Source organism: Frankliniella occidentalis, unplaced genomic scaffold, assembly GCF_000697945.3.
Source record: "Frankliniella occidentalis isolate FOCC.00 unplaced genomic scaffold, Focc_3.1 Scaffold39, whole genome shotgun sequence".
NCBI classification, from domain to species: domain Eukaryota; kingdom Metazoa; phylum Arthropoda; class Insecta; order Thysanoptera; family Thripidae; genus Frankliniella; species Frankliniella occidentalis.
The window spans coordinates 37721-44055 of record NW_026267169.1 but is presented as its reverse complement, the minus strand read 5'-3'; the positions used below and the strand labels follow the sequence as shown (position 1 = coordinate 44055).

Here is a 6335-nt window from a genome sequence, read left to right as displayed (position 1 = left end):
GGAGATAGGCCCCCGATCAAGTCGTGTGTGCTAAAGCCCGGCAGCGGTCTCGCGAGGATCAGAAGACCGCGCATCAAAAGCTATAGGCGCGCGCGACGCGGGCGTCGTCCAACCGCACCCTCCTCGCGAGAGGGAAACTGTGTTTTGTCCGGCTTTTGTTTTTATGTTGCTTTGCTGTTCTCGCTGTCGCGTTGACGCGTATAATGAGACGCGCCTTTGCTCCGGGGCGGCGGGCCTGCTGCTCCGCTCGGCCGGACGCCTGGCAGGCGGGCGGGTAGGCAGAGCCGCCGCACAGCCGCGCGGGGCGGGCGGCCCAGCCTGCGTCCGACCCGGCGTCCGCCCGCGCGCCCGCGCGCCCGCCCGCCGCACGCCGCACCGTGCCGCCGCAGGCGCACTTCAAACTGACGTCGTTGCAAACAAAACGAGCTACGAAATGATGAATCCTACTGCACACCAACTTCAACAGAGTGACCCACGACACCGAGGTAAACTTATTTCGGCCAAAAGAAAATCAGATAGAAAGTAGCGTAGGTGTGAATATAACGGGTGGCTGGCTTCTTCACTCCATGGTGGCCAAGTTCGTTTACTTGCCGACCTTTGACCTCTGGCGCCCGTGTGTCACTGCAGCCGCACGTGTGTGTGCGCCACAATCACAACAATGGCGATAATGAGCGTCTGCTCTTCACTTCACTCGCGTTTGACGCGGGCGGACACAACAACAACACCACGACAACCACCACCACCTCCTCCTCCTCCTCCTCCAGCGGTAGAACGGAGCGGCGGCGGCCAACCCTGGCGGGCGTATAGTAGTAGTAGTCGTAGTACAAGAAGAAGGCGAAGAGGAGGAAGAAAGAGGAGGAGTCAAGTTTAAAGAGGTCGTTGCTCTTGTGCGGCCGGGCGGGCGGGTACTCTTCGAGCCGAGCCGCTCACGTCGTCTCAGCCACCCCCCCCTCCCCCTTTCCCCCCTCTCGCGCGACTACCGCTTGACACTGCTGGAAAACGGTCTCCTGCTGCTCCAGCAAGTACTACGGGCGGCGCACGACGCGAGTCAGCCAGCTCAGCTGTGACAAGACGAAGGCCATTCAGTTTTTTGGGGGGCCGAGAGCGGGGCGTGGCGCGAGTATTCAAACACGCGTGTGCACAGGCATGTCCGTGCGTGAGCGCTCCTTTGGACTCCATAGAGCCGCGACTGCGTCCGCCATGGCTGAGATAGACTCGCGGCTGGAGCGAGACGAGACGACTCACACTGCTGAACCTTTGCAAACAAATTAGCTTGTATAAGCTGCGCGGAACACTTTGACAGAGCTTTCGTGAAACAAAAACGTTTTTGCTCTCCATGGCTTACAAAGCAATTTGATAATGTGTTTGTGAGCTGCACAACAGCAGGTACTTTGTGTCACAAGTGCACACATTAGCCCCGCAGCAAGGACCCGCGCGCAGCGCCAAAGTTCTCACGCGACATCACGCATCATTGTTGCATCGCGTTGCAGTTGTGACAATGTTTCACTCCCTCCTCTCTGACCGGCCGATTATCGCGATTATTTTCATGGTCGTGATATTATAATGTCGTGCCGCACGCGGGGACGGCGGCTGCTGCACCGTGACAGAGTGAGTGCGGGGCAAACAACAGAGTCACGACCGAACCGGCCCCGCGCCACACATCACGGCCGCGTCATCTAAACGAAATCATCCTCGCTCTGGTCTGCGGCGGAGAGAGAGAGACAGACAGACAAGTGAGGGGAAGGGAGGAGGGGGAGAAAGGTGTTTCACCTGAGCTCGACAGCGCGCTGCATCGCTATTGTTGTGGAGTGCAGCAGTGGCAGCAGCAGCAGCATCAGGGGAGAAGAAAAGGATTGAGCGGAGGGGGGGAAGGGGCGGGTAGTAGAGCCGCAGGAATAATAAAATGGAGCTCGGCGAACGCGCGAGCACACAGCAGTGCGGGGCAGAAGGGGCCTCTGGAGCGGGCCGGCCAGCTGGACGTCATTGGTGCAGCGAGCCCGGGCGACCTCCTCCAGCAGCGAGCAAGCGGGTCGCGCGGCGCGCGCCCGTGCCGCTGGACCAGATGACCGCCGGCGGGATGCTGTGGAGCTGCTGGAGAACACACCCTCTCCCTCCGCCTGTGATGAGGGGCCGGGCAGTGTGATGCGTCGACATTCGTCGCCGTACGAAAAAGATAGGCGTCCGTCTCCAGCCTCGGCGGCTCCGGCGCTTCTCCGGCGGAACGGGCAGCGGCGCTCCTTTTTATTATTTTTTACGAGCGGGTCGGCTGAATAAAGAAAGAAGCGATGGTGTGGCCGCGGAGCGGGCCGGGGTGGCGGCCGCGATGGTGGTGTGATGGCCCTTCGATATTGGACCACTAGTCGTAAAGCCAGGTGGCGGGAGTAGGCTTCTTCGGTACCTCATTTTTCACGGGTAACGCGTTTGTCTTCCTTTTCATTTTTTCAATGTGCCGTTTTTGGGGGTTTTATTTTATTTTTTTGTCGCTGTTGCCCCTGTGCTGCAAACAGACCTCCAGGTGATCAAACACACGGGCCGGTGCCGGTGCCGTGCTCGGGTCCCTCCCCGACACATCACTGGTCACTCCCGAGTATGGTCCCGAAACGCATCGGCAAACATTGCCCCCCCCCCTTCCTCCTCCTCCTCTTCCCTCAACACGCCCGTGCACCTGGTCGGCTGTTTTTGTACACCGTCACAAACAAATCTCGGCCGAGTGCAGAGGCGAAGCCAGGGAGTATATAAAATACGGCGCTTTTGGGATGAGAACGAGGAAGAGATAGAGGCACACACAGGTGGTCCGAAGTGGGGCTCTCTTTGCCTCTTACCTCCCCCGCCGCTACGCCACTGGCGGTCCATCCGTCATCCCGCCCCGGAGGAGAGGAGAGGATGACAAACCACAAACGCACTGCTGGCCTCGGCCTCGGCCCACCCACCCGAACTGTCAAGAACTAATAATTTCAAATCACGGGGAGGGCACCGGCCGGAGTGCCTTCATTTATTTTTATTCCTGACTGAGTGCCTCCTTACGACCTGTTGGCAAGCATAACAAGCAAACGAACCAACGTACGGGCGGGACGGCGGGCGGGCAGTCGATGCACCGGCAAATAAGGACAGTAGGAAAGAACAGAGGAGCGGGAGCGAGAAGGGAAAGAGAAAGAAATAAGGAGAAAGGGGAGGGGAAGGGGAAGAGAGAAATGGAAGGGGAGAGGGGGCAAGAAGGGCGTACACGAGACACCCCCGCCGGCTGGCCGAGTCGAGCCAAGTCGGAGCCAAGGCGGGAGAGAGGTTGGATTTATTGATCAGCGTGACATAGCGTGATACACGACACTGTGACGGAGTGGGGAAAGGTTCAAGGACCGGCCGTCGGAGCGGCTGGAGTGAAGGAGGGAGAGAGATAGGGATAGAGACAGTTAGTACCTACACATGCAAGCGTCATTGCGCTCCGGAAACGACATTTGCTTCGCCACGTAATATGTAAATAAATGTTTTCAGCAGCAAATGCGAATATTCCGATTCACCCCGCCCATCTACTCGTAGTTAGACTGCACCGCACGCGCATGTGTGGCCGGGTTGCCTATTATCTATCTCTGAGGCGACAGCGCCTTTCGGCTGGACTGAGTAGGCAACCCGCCCGCAGCCGTGCAATGCGGTACAGTCTAACTCGAGGAGTGCAGGCGGGGTGAATCAGTAACCCCTGGTACAAAGGTACAAAGGTGGAAGCACAAACGCACAACCACACGAAAAACTTCCAATCGGAGCTTCAAAAAACCTATGGAGCTTGGATTTGCAGGGTAAAGGTTGATTTAGAGGCGAACGTGCTGCTCGGCGGGGCCTGCTGATTGGGCTTCTGCGAAAGCGAGCGAGCGAGCGAGCAGCTGATTGGCGGAGCAAAAACATTCTGCTGGGCTTTATCAGCGACTTCAGTGAGTCAGAGCGGGCTGCTCTTTCGCTATTCAGGGGCAATAAGAAATGTCCGCTGCTGCAACTTGTGCAGAATCCGAAGGGAACCATAACCCAACTACTATACAACGTGCTACAAACGTTGCACGACGCACGTGCTTATAAGTAAAAGACGAATTCAAAACATTGAAACGTGCGCAAGCGTCCGAGGGCTTCGCGGGCCAGTGGAGTGACCGTCTTGCGGCCTGCGGCCCCGCGGCGCGCAGCGTCCGTCCCGGCCGTCCCGTCCCGCCCCTCGCGGCTAAGCGACTTGTTACCCAGACCTTTATGCACAGCCTGGCGGAGCCCAGCCCCCAGTCCTTTGACTGCCACTTCTTTTGTTGCGCGGACGCACGGAAAAAATAAAATGAAGAGAAGAAAAAATACTATAAGCGCCCGCACGGATAGGAGCAGCGCTTACAGAGAAGGGAAGGGAGATGGGGAGGAGAGAGAGGGAGTTGGAGAGAAAGAGAGATGGGATATAAGATGAAGGGAGACAGAGAAAGGCGGTGGTCCGGCCGGCCAGCAGCGCCGAGCGGCCACAATGGGTTTGAAAAAAAGTAGTGCACCTGTGCACCGCCACGCCCCGCCACGCCACGCCACGGCGGCCAAACGCACGTGGACCCAGCAGGGCACAGCAAACAAAAACGAAACAGGAATGGAATGACGGAATCATAATTCCATTTCCAAGCATGCGCGCGCCAGAGAGAAAACAAACACAAGTTATGCGCCGCGCGCGAATTTACAGCTTCGCCGACAAAAACAACCCCCTCCCCCCCAAAAAAAAACAACTTGAATGCGCGCGACGGCTCACTAAACTGCACGGTAACAAAGAATGTCTGATTTTTGTGAGGAAAAATGGGAACACTTTAAAGCGCTCCCATAATAAAACTCGATTTTGAGCAAATCTTCTCAAAAATGAGGAAAATTCTCACAATTTTTGGAAGCGACTTTCTCGTTTTCCCTCAAATAAGGGAGAATCCTTCAAAGTTTTCCCATTTTCCTCAAAAAATCAGACATTGTTTTCACCGCGCGTGTCGAGCTTACAGAAAACATTAAGTTCCTCTTATCATCCCCCGAGAGGGTAGTACAATAACGGCCGCTGCCTGGCTCTCTTTTGCTCGTCACTGACCCGACCGCCGACCCCGTCCAATCTGTCCTCCCGCGGCGCGTATTTATAATCTGTGTGCGTCTCTCTCTCCTCACCACCGCCGCTGCTTACGGTCCACTCCCCCCCCCCCCCCCTCTATCGAGTGCTGCATCGAGAGCGCAGCACCCGGGAGTGCACCCCGCGCGCTCGCGCACGTGGCCGCGGAGGGGTGAGGTGTGGGGAGGAGGAGGGGGAGGGGGAGGGCCCGGTAACGAAGCGGATCATCATTTCATTAAATCGCCGAGCAGCGCTGGGCGTGGCGCGGCGTGGCGATGCCAACCCTTTGAGCTGCTCCGCGCGACCATACAACACGCTGGGCTGAGCAGGCTGAGCATCCCGCGCGTTCGCGCACGTGGCCGCGGAGGGGTGAGGTGTGGGGAGGAGGGGGAGGGGGAGGGCCCGGTAACGAAGCGGATCATCATTTCATTAAATCGCCGAGCAGAGCTGGGCGTGGCGCGGCGTGGCGATGCCAACCCTTTGAGCTGCTCCGCGCGACCATACAACACGCTGGGCTGAGCATCCCAACCGTCGCGCTCGCGCCGGCACACCGGCCAGGCGAGGAGTAGTAGTACATAGAGAGAGAAGCAACACTGTTATTTCGGGGTTTGTTTACATATTTACATTTCCGTTTTCTCCGCGGCGTGTATACATGCGTGGGATTCGCATGTATGAAATGTACATGTACGATGGGAATAATAGAGTGGCGAGGCGAGGTGGCCGGTTTGGAGCGGCTCTACCGCCCGCCGGCCAGCCCGGGGCGCGCGCCGACTTTGGCCTTGGCCCGCCCCCCGCCCTGCCCGTGCAAGAGGCCGTGTCGTACCAAAACATCCCCGGAATGTTTTCCGTTGAATTTTGAAAGCGGTACGGCGGCGGCGGCCAGAGCGGCGCGATACTACAGCAGTCTGCCCCGGCGACAAGGCACACCGCAGAGCGCTCCGCGCGGCGCTCGGCAGCGCTCGGAATGTAGCTAATAGAGTCGCGTTGCGGATGAGCGCGGGCGGCTCTGGCGGGAGGGAACCAAAGCGAGAGGGAAAGAGAGAAAAACCCGCGCACTAGCGCGCAAGAGGAACTCCTCTCTGTGCGCTGAAAGGAGGCGAGCCGCGCAGCTCCCAAGATCGCCAGGTCCAGTCATGAGTCCTTCCGTCCGTCCGCTGGCGAAACACTTTTGGAGCAGAAAACTGCGAAAGCGGAAAGCGCGCGCGCGGTTCATTCTCCAAGTGGTACTTCCCCTCCCGGCTCTCTATTTCCT

At 58.2% G+C, this 6335-nt stretch overlaps 1 protein-coding gene across 1 annotated transcript in view; it reads right to left on the bottom strand.

The window, feature by feature from the left end:
• Positions 1-6335, bottom strand: part of LOC113208276 (uncharacterized) — a 38687-nt gene that overhangs the window by 19081 nt on the left and 13271 nt on the right. The gene's annotated exons all lie outside the window — the stretch shown is intronic.